Consider the following 17,117-nt stretch of genomic DNA (forward strand, 5'->3'; position numbering starts at 1 on the left):
CAAATAAGAATTGGTTATATAGATTATTTTATCTGAATCTTTGGTTATAATAATGTACTTTAATTAGAAAAATACCAAATATCCAGAAAACTGGTGCTGGAAAAAGCAAAATAGGAATGTATTATTTCATTGTCTCTAGTTAGCTTATTACTGCTCGGCCTATAATGCAGAACTAAATAAATTACTGCATTTCAGTGTGCACATTTCGTAGTTAGTGTGGATGGGAGATAGTTGCCAGGTAGTAAGAGACTGTGACATATGTGGCTTCAGGCATTTGACCTTTTCAACTTGATCCCCTGACAAAATGTACACCCTTAACTGTCTAAATTTAAAGACATCTGCTAATACACTTTTTTTGTATTCCAAGCTAATGGGACAATACAATAAAATAGTGTGCTTAAGAGCATGGATGTGAGAGAATAGCTGATACAATGAATGTGTCTTCATGAGGTATATTCATTATCTTGTCATGATAACATATAGCCAATAATTCTATTTTATTGCAGGCAACTAACGTTTGCATTTCAGTTGCTAAAATCATATTTTGGCACTACTCTTTCCTACATCAACTTGGAAGGAAAACATATTAAATATATTACAGCATTGCTCTGCATATTGGAATGCTCCAATACAATTTAATATATTTCCTTCACACTTTTACAGGGCATACTTTATACATATTCATATATCATACTTAGTTACTAAACAGCATAGAGATGTATAGTAATATACAGTGGGTTCTGAAAGTCTTCAGACACTTTCACTTTTTTTTACATTTTGATATGATGTGGCTTTGTGCAAATTAAAAAAGAATTCCAAGTTTTTCCCATCATTCTGCATCCAATACCTCATAATTATAAAGTGAAAGCAAAACATTAGAAATCTTAGCAAATTTAAAAAAAATGAAAATTAACATTTTGAATTGAAATAAACACTCAGACCCTCTACTCTTTACTTAGTTGAAGCACCTTTGGCAGTGATTACAGCCTTTAGTCTTCTTGGGTATGATGCTGCAAGGTTTGCACATCTGGATTTGATGATTTTCTCTTATTCTTCTCGGCAGATCCTCTCAAGCTTTGTCAAGTTGGATGGGGACCGTCTGTGGACAACCATTTCCAAGTCTCTCCAGAAATATTCGATTAGGTTAAAGTCAGGTCTCTGGTTGTGCCACTCAAGGACATTCACAGAGTTGTCTCTAAGCCACTCCTATATTGCCATGGCTGTGTACTTAGGGTCATTGTCAAGTTGGAAGGTGAACCTTCTATCCAGTTGGAGTCCTTTGCACTCTGGATCAGTTTTTCATTAAGAATATTTCTGTACTTTGCTCCATTCAGCTTTCCATCAACCATGACCGGTCTCCTTGTTCCAGCCCCTGAAAAAAAACCCATAGCATGATGCTGCCACTATCATGTTTCACTGTAGGGATAGTATTGAGCATGTGATGAGCTGTGGCAGATGATTTCTTCATCCCCGCAGGGAGTAAAGAATCATCTGCCATAGCTGTGACAGCTGTGGCAGGGGACTCCCTGTGGGGAATATTTACACGCACCACAGACCTATGGTGCACGCATGTCCTATCTTTTACAGGTGTGCGCGTTTGCATGCCTGTAAAATATGGACATGTGAACACACCATAGGGAACCAATGGTTCTAATAGACGTGTGGTTTTATGCACACAGTTGTGCGCACATAGACAAGCTCATCTGAATCCACCCTAAGGCCTTAGTCAGACGGGCGTTTTTTTGCGCGATTTGCGCATGCGTCCGGCGATTTTTTAAAACCATTGCTTTGCAATGGTATCGGACACATGAGCGCTTTTTATGCGCTCGTCTGATAAATTATAGAACAGAAATCGCAGATCGCACCTATCTGCGATCTGCGATTCCTGTTCTTTTCTCTATATGCGCTCAATGGGGCCGGCGGCAGCAGCGCCGACCCCATTGAGAACATATAGAAGACAAATCATTCTTCTCTGCCACAGCTGTAACAGCTGTGGCAGAGAAGAACGATGTTTGCCCATTGAATTCAATGGAGCCAGCAATACAGCCGGCTCTATTGAAAGCAATGGGCTGCCGGCGATCGCGGGATGAATTGTCGGGAAGGGCTTAAATATATAAGCCCTTCCCTGCAATTCATCCAGAAAAGTGTTAAAATAAAAAATATATACATGCTCACCTGCTCCCGGCAGACGGAGTTCAGAGCGGCCGGCCTGCAGTGGGTGTGAAGGGGGTGTGAGTCAGACTTGCCTCTGATTGGCTCAGCGCTGAGCCAATCAGGGGGCAGGTCTGACTCACACCCCCTTCACACCCACTGCAGGCCGGCCGCGGGGAACTCCGGCAGCCGGGAGCAGGTGAGCATGTATATATTTTTTATTTTAACACTTTTCTGGATGAATTGCAGGGAAGGGCTTATATATTTAAGTCCTTCCCGACAATTCATCCCGCTATCGCCGGCAGCCCATTGCTTTCAATGGAGCTGGCTGTATTGCCGGCTCCATTGAATTCAATGGGCAAACATCGTTCTTGTCTGCCACAGCTGTTACAGCTGTGGCAGAGAAGAATGATTTGTCTTCTATATGTTCTCAATGGGGTCGGCGCTGCTGCCGCCGGCCCCATTGAGCGCATATAGAGAAGAGAACAGGAATCGCAGATCGCAGATAGGTGAGATCTGCGATTTCTGTTCTATAATTTATCGGACGAGCGCATAAAAAGCGCTCATGTGTCCGCTGTATTGCCGGCTCCATTGAATGTAATGCGCTGGACAGCTCTGGCCCGTTTCTAATGAAACGCGGCTAGGAGCAGATTTTTGGGCGATTTGTCGGGCACCGGTCACGCGATTTGCGGATGCGCATCCGTCATGCGATCCGCAAATCGTGCGAAAAAACGCCCGTCTGACTAAGGCCTAAAGATGTGGCCTATATTGGAATATAGAGGGTTTTTCTGGGCAAATATTATTGATGACCTATGCTAAAGATAGGTTATCAAAAGTTGATTAGCTGAAGTCCACCACTCGGTGCCCCAGTTGACCAGCTCTCACCTGTCATTCATTCTGCGAGAGCTGCCTGTGATTGGCTGAATGCCTCAGCCAATCAAAAGCAGCTCTTTCAGCAGGCGGGACAGTAATTCCCCGCCTGCTGAAAGAACTTCAGTGCAGAGTCGGGGACAGCGGAGACAGGATGCGGCTGAGCCCCAGCAGCTGAAGAAAGGTGAGTATGCTCTTCTTTTTTTTACACCAGTTTTTCAGGGAAGGGTTTATATTTAAAGCCCTTTCCTGAAAAACAATTAAGGGGTGGAGGCAGCTAGATCCTCTAGCGCAACTGTCTTCTGTGACAGCTGTGCTAGGAAATTCTTTATTCTCCGCGTGGATGAAGAACTCCTTTGCTGCAGCTATCACATCTGTGACAGGTGCAGCAGGAAATTCTTTATTTCCCGCCGGGATGAAGAAAACATCTGCCCCATATGGCAGATGTGTTCTTTATCCCCGCGGTGGACACGACAGCGGCAGGCAGGTAAGTATATATATAGATTTTTTTAAAAAATTTTTTTTTACACTAAAATGGATGATTTTTCAGGGAAGAGCTTATATTTAAAGCTCTTCCCTGAAAAATCACTTCAGGGGTGCCAGCAGACCATTTCCTTTAAAAGTAGCTACCGGCAGCAGCCACGGCTCCATTGAAGGAAATGCACGGACCTTCACACACGTATTTTTTCACGTACAGTAGTGCGCACCTATGTACACACCTATGTATGCGCATGTACACCCTCGTGTAAAGCCACCATTAGACAGTATTATACACCAGTGTTCAGGACTAGAGTTGAATAAATTGAACTAATACAACCCTGTTTTGGGTAAAACCTAAAAGCTCAGTTCAGGTTCGTGCCAAACTGAATTTTTTGCAAACTTTAAACTTAAACATGGTTCCATTGGTTCAGTTCGCTCAACACTACTGAGAATGGTGTGATAGAGAAAAAAATTATTTGAAAAGGGATCCTGTGCACTTAAACGGCTTAGTCACTTAAGGGCTTAGTCACACGGGCGTTTTTTCACGTGATTTTTTGTGCGCAAAACTGATGCGCACAAAAAATTGCGTGACCGAAGCCAGCATCACGGCTGAAAAAAATCGCTGCTATCAGCGTTTATCAGCCCAAAGGGCTCGGTCACACAGGCGCTGCCCACTATCCTCTGCCACAACTGTGCCACAGCTGTGGCAGAGGAGAACGATGTTCACGATTGAATTCAATGGAGCCGGCACAACAGACCGCTCCATTGAAAGCAATGGGCTGCTGGCAAGCGCTGTATTAATTTTCGGTGAAGGGCAGTTCAGGAGAAGAGGCGGCTGGACGTGGCTGATCTCCGGCAGCTGCAAAAAGGTAGTATATATTGTTTTTTATTTTTTACACTGTTTTTGGATGCTTTTCAGGGAAGGGCTTATATTTGAATTGTATTGCCGACTCTGTTGAATTCAATTGGAGAACGTCGTTCTCCTCTGTCACAGCTGTGGCAGAGGAGAACGATCTTTAGTATATGTTCTCAATGGGGTCAGCGCTGCTGCCACCGGCCCCATTGAGGGTATATACAAGAACAACGATTTGCGCAGAACGCAGTTACATACGGTTTGCGAATCGTTGTGTAGTATAATTTTCAGCACATCCGCATAAAAAAACGGACATGTGACCAATCCCATTGGAAAGCATTGGGTATATATAGATGCAGATCGCAAGCGCATCTGCAAATCGGTCAAAAAAACGCCCATGTGACTGAGCCCTAATGAAGGAGATCAGAGGAGGGTGTGAATAGTCGTTAGTATATTTATTTTTTATTTTGTTTGATTAGGATTTAGACAGAACTAAGAGCATTTGATCAATAGCCACTGTAATGTACTGTATTTTAATATGTTAATCAATAAAATGGCACAAAAGGTAGCGCAAAAGCCTGGAATTTTTGAAAGAAAAGCTGACTCAACTTATTGGCTTGGGATTGTTTGCTGTCGAAGATATAAATACAATGTGGATCTCTTTAAAATAATTGTACGAATTGTCATACTGTAATTTCATTTTCATTTTGTATAGCGCCAACATATTCCGCAGCGCTTACATAGACAGGGGGAATACAGAAAGACAAAATACCAAAGTTACAGAACCACGGTTACATATAGTAATCAGTTGATTGATACAATAGGGGTGAGGGTCCTGCTCCAGCGAGCTTACATACTACAAGTAATGGGGTAATACAGAAAGTAAAGGGGCTGGAGATGTGCACGGTGTGGCCAAGTGGGGAGTGAGCGATGTTATACACATAGACAATGGTCAGACATTTGGCCGTGTGACGGCAAAAACGGTATGACTACATAAGTGGTTTATGATGGCTAGCAGGGATTGCAGTCAATAGGACAGAGAGCATGTTATCAGGCGGAGTACAGAGGGGTTTGTTTAGGGTATGCGGTATGCCTCCCTGAAGAGGTGCGTTTTTAGAGCACGCCTGAAGTTCTGCGGGTCCTGGATTGCTCGGGTAGCCTTTGGTAGTGCGTTCCAGAGCATTGGTGCTGCTCTGGAGAAGTCTTGGAGGCGGGAATGAGAAGTTCGAATTAAAGGGGCACTCAGTCTGGTTTCATTAGCAGAGCAGAGAGCCCAGGCTGGGTGATAGATTGAGATGAGGGAAGCAATATAGGGGGGCGCTGCGCTGTGGAGGGCTTTGTGGACGAAGGTAGCGAGTTTAAACTGAATTCTGTATTTAACGGGCAGCCAGGGCAGTGACTGGCACAGGGCAGAGGCATCTGAGTAGCGGCTGGATAGAAAGATGAGCCTGGCTGCCGCATTCAGGATGGATTGGAGAGGGTAGAGTCTGGTGCAGGGGAGGCTGATCAACAACGAGTTGCAATAATCGAGCCGGGAGTGGATGAGGGCTACAGTAAGCGTTTTTAGCGTGTGTGCATAGTGACAAAAGAGCGGATTCTTGCGATGTTCTTGAGGTGCAGCTGACATGTTCGGGCAAAAGATTGGATGTAGGGGGTAATAAGTCGAATATGACCCCAAGGCAGCGGGCATGTTTTCTAGGAGCTATGGTAGTGCCGCACACTGAGATAGAGATGTCAGGATGAGGTCGGTTAGTGGAGGGTGGAAATACCAGTAAGTCAGTTTTAGAGAGATTTAGTTTTAGGTAGAGAGAGGACATAGTGTTAGAGACAACGGACAGACAGTCGGTGATGTTTTGGAGAAAAGGTGCAGAGATGTCACGGGCAGAGGTGTATAACTGGGTGTCGTCAGCATAGAGGTGGTATTGGAGGCCAAATTTCCTGATGGTTTGTCCAATAGGGGCTGTGTAGATAGAGAAAAGAAGGGGGCCGAGGACCGAGCCCTGGGGAAGCCCAACAGCAAGAGGAAGAGGAGGGGAGGTAGAGCCAGCGAAGGAGACACTGAAAGAGCGGTCAGATAGGTAGGAGGAGAACCAGGAGAGAGCAGTGTCCTTTAGGCCAATGGAGCGAAGCATACTGAGGAGGAGTTTGTGGTCAACAGTGTCAAATGCTGTGGAGAGGTCGAGGAGGATCAGTAGGGAGTAATCACCCCTCAATTTGGCTGTCAGTAGGTCATTGGATACCCTTGTAAGGGCAGTTTGTCGAGTGTTGAGGTCGGAAGCCAGACTGTAGGGGGTCGAGGAGAGAGTTCTCTGATAGATAGCTTACAAGGCGGGAGTAAACCAGGCATTCTAGTAGTTTGGAGATGAAGGGGAGGTTTGAGATGGGTCGGTAGTTGGCAGCATCGGTCGCGTCCAGAGTCGGCTTCTTTAGCAGTGGGGATATGATGGCATGTTTGAAAGAAGAGGGAAAGATGCCAGAGGTCAGAGAGAGGTTGAATATAGTGGTGAGATGGGAGATGACCACTGGGGAGAGGGATCGGAGGAGGTGTGAGGGGAGGGGGTCGCTTGCGCAGGTGGTGGGGCAAGCAGAGAAGAGCAATTTGGAGACTTCTTCCTCTGTCGCTGGTCTGAGTACAGACAGTGAGCAGGAGCTAGATTTCGTATTGAAGAGACTAGGGTCAAGGCTGGTCTGGGATTGGGAAGTTATTTCCTGGCGGATGTCGTCAATTTTCTTTTTGAAGTAGGCAGCTAGCTCTTCAGCACTGAGATCCGTCACAGGGGGCTGCGGTTTAGTTTGAGAAGGGAGTGAAAAGTATCAAAGAGATACAATATTGAAAAAATGAAGAACATTTAAAATGCTGTGCTGCATAGCTCATGCTGCCCTAAGCATTACACTGTGATTGGATAACACCCCCGTTCCATAATTGGATAAGACCCCCCTATGCTGTGACTCAAAAACACCTCAATATGATGGAAATTATTCAGCATAGTACTGCCCCCAACCTGTACACAAAAACAGCTCCAACATAACTTGGACCTCCTATTACAGTTATCATGCTTTAATTTAGCTCTACAGTAAGTTCACATTACTTTACTTATATACTAGCCGTGTTTGTCAGGAAAAGCTTCCAGCATACACAATAAGAGTATCCATAGGGCTTTATTTACCTGTCAGTGGCCAATAGAGTGATATTTTGGGCCTTTATAGAGCTATTATATGTTGGTACATTACAAAAAAGATAGGAAATAGCATAACAGACTGCTTTATTTCACACATAAGTAAACATCAAAAAAAGGTATGGACCTTAGGGCCGATGGATCCCATTATATGCCTATTTGACTCAGTCTTTGGTTAAAGGTATAGCAATGTGCATAGGATATATATATACACACACAAACTTTTGCACACAATAGATAAGTGTTATATATATTATAGATGATGTTGATAATTATACTGCAGATATTTGGAGCTAGAAGCCTGGAAGCCTCAGCAGTGGACAAGGTGCCATAAACCAAAGAGAGAACTGAAAGGTCTGACAGCTTTTTGAATTGTATTACCTCATAATCAGAAAACTCTCTCTTCCTTCACCCCCTTTTTCTCTCAATTAAAAGCTCTGATTTCCTGCCTGTACCAAGTTACAGGTAATTGTAGAAAAGAATTGAAAGGGAGGTACAGTGCAGTAGGGAGAGCACAGTAAGAGCAGGGATGGCTGGAGGAGCGAGGAAACTACATCTTGTGTCTCTCCACTGTACTACATAACCTTGTGCCCAAAGCCTATACTTTACTCTGCCTGTCTGCGTTTTGGGTTTTCTGCTTTGCAGATTGATAGAGCAGTAGATAAAAGCTACTTTACCAATCAGTATTAGGTATTCACTGCAGCAAAGTAGGGGGAGGCATGATATCCTGCATACTATATACTGAAGTGCGAAGGTATGTAACTTCCCCCCCCCCCCATTATATTTTTTATAGTAAGTCCAGTGGGGAGTGGGTTGAGAGAGGGAAAAAAAGATTTTACCATCAGCTGCCCTATTACCACCTCCTGTAAGGACACTCCTTAGGCACTGGACCTAGGGGTAAATGCAGCCCTGAATGTAGGTGCTGGAAATGCAACTAAGATTTTCAATTATATGAACATTAAATATAAAAAAAAGCTAACAGTTAAGCACTAGAGATGAGCGAGTGTACTCGGAAAAGCACTACTCGCTCGAGTAATTTGCTTTATCCGAGTATCGCTGTGCTCGGGTCTGAAGATTCCGGTGCCGGCACGGAGCGGGGAGCTGTAGGGGAGAGCGGGGAGGAACGGAGGTAAGATCTTTCTCTCCCTCTCTCCCACTCGCTCTCCCCTGCTCCCCGCTGCGACTCACCTGTCAGCCGCAGCGGCACCCGAATCTTCAGGGACGAGCACAGCGATACTCGGATAAAGCACATTACTCGAGCGAGTAGTGCTTTTCCGAGTACGCTCGCTCATCTCTATTAAGCACACAAAATTTTTATCAAGAAAAAACTCAGTAAGACAGTTAGTGTCAGAGCTGGCAAAACTTCTCCATTAACTATGTAACATAGGGTGGTTTACCTATTCTTATAATATTCCTGGGGTGCTAGAGTAGTTTAGCAGTTAATATTTAGTTTCCCTTGTAGTCAGGGTGTAATCAAGGGGTTAATATTTTTTAATATCCCTGAAGGCCAATGGTGGTTTATTTGTGAATACTTTGTATAATAAAATTTATAATTATATATTTTATTATTACATGATTTAGGATCATAATTGGTTAATGGTGGTGGTCCAATCCAGAAAATAGTATGTAAAATTTAAATTTTTTTCTGCATAAAATGCTCAAGAAATCTTATAGAAGTTTTGGCTGCGTATTTAAAAAAATCCTCTGCTTCCCTTCACGTAACTATCCAGTTAGTTTATAAAATTCTGTCATCCTGTAGCTGCCACTAAATGGAGCGCAATTAATTGAATTCCCATTAAAATCATGCTAAAATCAGTATGCAGGGGTTTCCAGTAAAAAAAAGCTCTAGAATTTATACATTGCTGTTACCCACTTGCTATGTTGCCCCTTGGTATTCTTTTTATTCGCTCTCAGAACGTCTCACATAATAGGTTTAGTACTAGTTAGAAGAACCTGTTTCTAGTAGATACATTTTTTATGGGCTGGCCTGCAGAATAGCAGGAATCTTTGCCCTTGTAGAAGAGTATCCAGTCAGTGAAACTGAGCTATTGGTATTAGTGTGCCCACAAAGAATGAACACATTAAATGGAACCTGTCCCTTGTCTAAAGCACCATGAACTAACTTATGGTGCTGCTAGGTCAGGTGACAGGAAGCCGGGTGCTGTATTTTTCACACTCATCTGCTCCCTGGTGCCCAGGGTGCCTACCTGTAAAGTCCACAGTGCCCATCTGTAAAGCCTGAGTCTTTTCAGAATTCCATGCACACACTCTCCTATACAAGTCTATGGGAGAACGTGCACACAAGACTCTGAAATGAGTCGAATTTTGGTCCAGCACACAGACTTTACAGGCGGGCAGCAGAAAGCAGGTAAGTATGAAAAGTACTGAAGCAGGCTTCCTCTTAGTTTGCTTAACAGCACTGGAAGTTAGTTTATAGTGCTTTAGGCAGGTAACTTGTTCCTTTTAACTGTTTATCCCAAGAAAAAATCTAATGAACACCAAGGGGTGCTGTAACAAATATATAATAGTAATAGCTATACACAGGAAAATTACTTTTAATTATTTCAGTTGGAAATTGTTTCTGTTTTGGCCAATCAAGCAGAAAAAGTAATATTTAATCATGAGACAGTTTCTTAATGAACTGTTTTTACGTTATGCATGTAATATATGTTAGGGACTATATAAATCAACTTGAGTTGTGGGAGAAAGAATACACCACACAATCTATGAAGCTTCCCCATTCTCTGGAGCTGAATGCTTTCAGCTATTACATGTGTCAGTATATTACTGCATACGCCAAAATTACCAAGCATGAATACAGCCTTTTGTTGTTTACATGTTTATTTTGTATGACAGACAAGCACAAGATCCAATATATTATGCTTCATCACTCCAGTTGTGTAGTCACAATCCTGAGGATAAAAAGACATAACCAGCCAGCTTTGCCCAATCTGATATCTTGGTGAATTAACTTTGTTACAGAAATACTCCTGCAAAAGTCTTTCTTACATCTGACTTTATTGATTCTACAGCTTGGTTATCATTCTGCAAAGGGGGCTTAAAAAACATAACATGTAATCGATAAAAGTCACGTTAAATTTGAAACAAAATATAAAATAGTTTGTTAACTATAAAGCAATTTGAAGAAGAACACAATATTAGTGATATTTTATAATTCACTTTCTTTCTAAAATGTCATAATTAACATAGTAAAAAAACACACCTAATTAAAAGTCATTGTTTTAAAAATGTACATTTTATACGTGTCTTTAGATTACTCTTTAATAACGGTGCAGATTAATTTTTCTTTAGCTATCTCTTTGACTTTAAATGCACTTGAGCAGCTTGGCTATTTTTCAACTTTTCTGCTTAAGTTGTTTGGCTATGTCTTAAAGAGTCTAGACTTAGGATCAACCAAACTTTACATTTATCAGGCATGACATCATTTAATAACAATTAAAGTTTTGCAAGCATTAAGTATTCTTGATTTCAGATTTTCAGATATTTCTTAAATTTTAAACTCTTCTTTGGCGCAACCAATGACTAGAGGTGCAATTTATAGGGCATTTTTTCCTTTCTAGCCTTACGGTTGATATTTAGTGATTTTGTAGGCGATTTCATCCAAACAGGATTCCTGCTTCTTATTTCTTCACCAAATAGTTCTTACAAATTTTGAACATATACTTAAGATTGTTGTTCTGCTTATTAATTTTCCACCAATAAAGGGCTAACCATGAGGGCTGGCATGAAGTAGTACATTACAATGGTAACCTCTCTGATTCATTATTATTTGTAATCTGTGCAAACATTCTCTGCTTACAAGCATTAAAATGGCCCAATATTTCCTCTGTCATGCATCACAAATCTCATATATGTTGTCTTCTTTGCTCCAAACACTTAAAATTTAAACTCACAAACCATAATAACCTCTTTGAGTAATGCGCTACTCAATGTCCATGTACCTTTATCCATTTTAACTTGTCCTATAGTGAAAAATATATGTGGAGAGAACAGGCCCTAGTAGCTACATTGTAGATTTGACTGTTTCGCCAACACTTTAATAATGATTGCACATAGCATAAAGCAATTGCAATATGCAAGTAATATATAAACAATATGATTACAATTTTAGATTTATGACTACAGTTAAGTATGGATTTTAGACAAAAAAACCTTCAATATTTGACAAAGAAATGACAATTTATAGATCTAATACTTGTGAATAAGAAAACCTATCTGGCTGCTTTCACCAAAAATAATGTTAATTGGAAAAGAATAGAATTAAGTTAAAGTGTACCTCTTCTTATCTGCAACTTTCAGTATATACTGTATCTGGAAATTCTTGCAAAATCCATTTAGCGTAGCCATAAAATATTTGTGTAGCAGTGTGTGTGGCACAATATCGAATGTGTGGAGTCAACATTATTATGATATTGAAGCAGCAGCTGTTTCGATTTTGCGGTGGTTCATATCTTTATTCAGTGTTATTCTTTTCAAGTTAAAAAGTCACAATATGTGTAAATATTTTAGCTAATTCACATAATTCCTTTTAACTTTGGATCTAATCACAAGAACAGATTTTTTTTTAATTTGTACATCCCAAGGAAAGTTGTAAAATGCATTGTGATCCATGACTGGATAAACTATCAGGTGTATATTATATATTTTTCCATATGCAGTATCTACAATGTGTAGGATGAAGCTTTAATTCTGTAAATTTGCAAGAGTCAGAAATTTTATAAAAAGTTAAAGTTTAAACACATTACATATAAAATTCTACAAAAATATCAAATATATGAAAGAGAAATGTAGTGAGTTTTAAGAGTTTTTCAGTCACTTGTATTGAATTTGGCTTAACCTAACTAATATAACTAATTAAATACAAGTTCTCTCTATAAAATCCAAACATCACACTGCAGATTAACACTACAAGTAACACTACAAATAGATTGATAAGTAAAAACAATGATTTACTAAATGCTTATATAGTACCATAATTGCATACATGCATAAGGGCTAAGTTGAGAAAAACATTTGCCCACCAAGTTCAACCAGATCATGGGAGAAGATGGGGATAAAAAGATGTAGGATACATTTTAGAATCTTGTTTACCCCTATTTCTCTAATTTAAATTAATCTTGAAATTAATCTGCACATGACAGATCACATGACTGTCTACATAGCGGTCATGAGTCAGATAGTATAGGGAACATACACAACAGCTCATTAATTTCAATACACAACAATAAAGGCAAATAAACTTGCTCTGCGCTCATACATGTTGTTTACAAATGAATTGAGCTTTGATTTCCTTAAATTTTTCTCTCATCAAAATATCTACTCTTAGCAGTGATCTAAGTACTTAGTTGCCTACATAAATCCATATTCATCAACAACTAGATTTATTAGTTCATTTCCAAAAAATCGATAATTTGGGCAGTATATTAAAATTAATGAGCTGTAGTGTACAGTACTTGACCCAGGACATACATTAATGTTACTTTTTATTATTGATTGCATGATATAAAATTGGCAAGAAACCCAATTTTCACAATACTAGACCATTCAACAACTTACTAAAATCCTCAATAGTGTTAAAGCCTAATACATTGATGGTTTTTCAAAAGTAAAATCATACTAATGCTCAATTGGAGTATAGCATCTGAAAATATTTTCCCTACTCATCTTCTATGCATGTTTTATTTTCCGACCCTCAATCAACCAGTGTTCAAGATTTACAAAAAAGAAAAACACGCTATAACCCAAATTTTCCTCTTAACTCAATATGAAACAGACAAATCCTCTTATTTTACTTATATAGCTTTTATTAACGTATTATTTTTTGAATAGTCGTAAAGGCTATAAAAAAGAGAAATAAGGTATGGACCTTTTTATCACTTTATGGTTAGTGTAGCTATAGGTTTTAGACAGCCTTATTAGCCTTACTAAAGTAAACTCAATATGGCCTTGATGATTAAGATCTTATAGCAGATTAAGGACACAGCGTTGTCAATTACTATATAACTTTGTGTTAGGATCCACCTAGATATATTGAATATTTTAGAAATCTTGACTAAGTATACTAACAAGTTAATGACAGCATTGCAAATCGAACAACATGTGTTGATAATAGTGTATTCTCCTGCAAAATACTAAAGATATATAATACAATATGCTGTGACTATTCCAATATTAACACATCAATTTTACCTTGTGCACACTTAGTTAAAAGATTGAAATATACCAGATTTTATTTTAGATACAGAGTGAATATAGAAAGTGCTAACTTTCAATAAATGGTCACCAAGGAATTCAATAAATTCTACTGTGCAACATTGTAGTTTGTTTATCTATAGTAACACTACCACAGCAACTTTTATTCATTTGAAGCTTTAAGTAAATATCCAACTCAATAAAGAAAAAACTTTCCTCACTTTTTTTGATATAGTACTTTTGTTATCGTCGTATTAATAATCTCAGAGATGCTGTGGAAGACTGTACTAAGCTGTTGCCATGTCAATTACACAGGGCTATATTTTTGTGCTCATTATTATTCTTGGATGTCCCAATTTACATCTAAATGTACTGACTAATTTTGATCCAATCATGTCAAAAATGATAGGTAATGTGTGGGAGGAGATGACAGTCCTACCGCCAGGAATTGCCAGAATGAGAATTCCTCGGGGCAATGATTTAATGCCCAACTCAAGCACTGCTGTCAGAATGGAAGGCCAAATTATGACACATTATGCTCTACTATGGACTCACACATACAATACATATGAAAAAAATGACTGAGATTGGAATTATTAAACCATGCTTTAACCCCCGCTACATTTCTTTCTCTTTCTTTCTTTTTTTCCTTTGGCTCATTGCATTTGTTCAGAGATACTAATCGTACAGAAATTTCTTCTATAGCAACCTACATTTGGATTCTTTCAGAGCGTGAGTGCATGATTAAAGTGGGAAAAGAAATAATGTCACTTGATGTATATCTCGGCTAAGGTCTTTCAATCATTTACAGTTTTTTTTTTAACAAACTACATGTCAGCTCACACTTCGTTGAGGTGAAGGTTATATTTATTCCTCTCCATATTTTTTGTAGTATTAATTTATTATTCCCTTTTCTTCTAGAGCAAATATCCTATTACAAGAGGAAGCTTAAAGTGTAACCTTCAGCAATTTGAGAGCTAATTTCCATATTGGATAACTATGCCTAATTACAAAGCAACATCATGTTTTCTAGCTTCAGGGACTTTGTCTGTCAAGTGTAAGATTTTTGGCATATGGAAATCTTCTTGGGTGTGCATTAGATATTTTACTGTATGTTCCAACTTGACAAATAATTGACTTTAAGCCATTGTTCTGTTGATCTTAGTGTCAGTGCTTAGGTAGTAAAGGTATTCAGCTACTGTTTTATACCAAATGCTGGCCATCAAAACCATCTATTTTCCCATTAACTTTTTAAAGTTAAAATATAAAGCTTATAGTAATATATATATATATATATATATATATATATATATATATATATATATATATATATATGCAATACTATAAGCTGTGCACTTAAATATACATATATATGATAGTAGAAATGATGGTTATACAAATATTTTGTGAAGGTATGAAATTTTTATTTAAAAACTATTTTGTTCAACAAACTTGAATAGTAAGTTCAAAGTCATATGGTTTATATTTTTTAATATCGATATTTTATACTTTTCTTTTTTTTGGTAGAATAGTATGGCATCAGTGGAGATGATGTTTTGCACTGCATACTAAAGAGCTACTGTGTGTTTTTGCACTGCATCAATTGTCTCAAGACTTTCCTACACCATGGGATACCAGAAATGTTTCAGAGCGGTTAACTGGGTAGGTCAAAATGTCTGACATTGCTGAATAAGGGATGTAAAACTAGTTCATTCACATAGCTCAGCTGTTAAGAGCCTTCTGTCACCACTATGGATGTAACAAAAGCTTCTGCTCTTGTGCTGTACATACTAATAATACCCTATTTAGTAAGGAATCAATTGTGTCTAAGTTTTCCAAGAATATTTTGCCCCTGCATATGGTACTTATCTTGGGATCTATTCCAGGTATCATGGAGATGTATTCTATTAAACATCTTATATTATTGATTGCCTAAAGTAAATGTGAGTGCATAATTGTTAAATAATTAAATAGAAAGATCATTTATCTTGTCCTATTTGATATCTGTTACCATTTATAATAGGGTGTAAACATCCATTTTCATTAGCATTGGCTGAAAAAGAGAAGTTACAAGTTTCATCTATCTATCTATCTATCTATCTATCTATCTATCTATCTATCTATCTATCATATCCTACATCCGATAAATTTCGTAAACAGATAAACATGATTTGTTCTCAGACACATTGAGTTAAGCCTTAATTTTCTTACCTTTTTCTCTCATCAAAGTATCCACCCTTAGCAGTGATCACAATATTTATCTATTTGCCTAAGTACACATCACAAACCAACTTCTTTTGTTAATTTCTCCAAAAATCGGTAAAATCGATGATTTAGGTGATGTATTAAAATAATGAATTGTAGTGTGTCTATGTACGTAATCTCTCTAAAGCAATGTACCATTATTACAACAAAAATTCACTTTCATTACGGGTGACTACTATCACACTCAGGTCATTTAAGTTTAGAAAAAGTTATTTTAAACTATAGTCTATTATATAGCTATTAATTATACCAATGAGTCAGACTGTTTAATGTGATATTCTTCTGACATATTATACCAAGACAACCCATAATTTGTTCTATAACCTTTTTTTGCAACAAAGTATATGGATAGTCATACAATTTAAAAGCATAATATACATGTTATTTGATAAAAGTAAGCTTAAAATCATTAATATAAATACCTTTAAGTAAATAGTGTCCAATCATCAAATTATCTGCCATAACCATTATGGTTTATGTGTACATTTATCATATTGCCTTTCAAAAAACATGATGAATAAGTGGCAGAGTAGGCACATAAAAAAGTAATCTCATAATTGCATATGTCTTGTGCTTAAATGTAGTTCTGTTAAAATTTGCGCTATTGCTTTACTATACTATTATATTTAGTTATATTGCATAAAATAAATGTATAATGTGCACTTTTGTATAATTTTGCAAATGTTACATTGTCTAAGCAATGGGTTTTTCTCTTTGTCTTTGCAACTATAATAAATTTAACAACATTTTAAACAGAAATATGTATATAATAACGTCCATGTACAGTATATAAGCATATATTGTCCATATCTTCTCTAATCCATATACAGATTTTTATCAATTACGTTTTCCCAATAAAAGACTTTACAAAAAGGACAGTTCACAGCTTCTTGAGTCATAACAGGGCCTATTTTTACGGGCCTTTGGTACACTAATTATTATCTAGACAAATATAGAGTGTTTCGTATTCTGTTATTAGAAATAAGCAATTGCTCCAAAGGATTGAGTAGAAAATTGCAGCTAATGACCTCAAATATTGTCTAACCAGTTTAAAAAATAGTCCATCTGAGCTTTAGTCAAATTTGTCCAACATGCTAAATATTAGATTA

Source organism: Eleutherodactylus coqui, chromosome 1 (assembly GCF_035609145.1).
Source record: "Eleutherodactylus coqui strain aEleCoq1 chromosome 1, aEleCoq1.hap1, whole genome shotgun sequence".
Classification (NCBI taxonomy): Eukaryota; Metazoa; Chordata; class Amphibia; order Anura; family Eleutherodactylidae; genus Eleutherodactylus; species Eleutherodactylus coqui.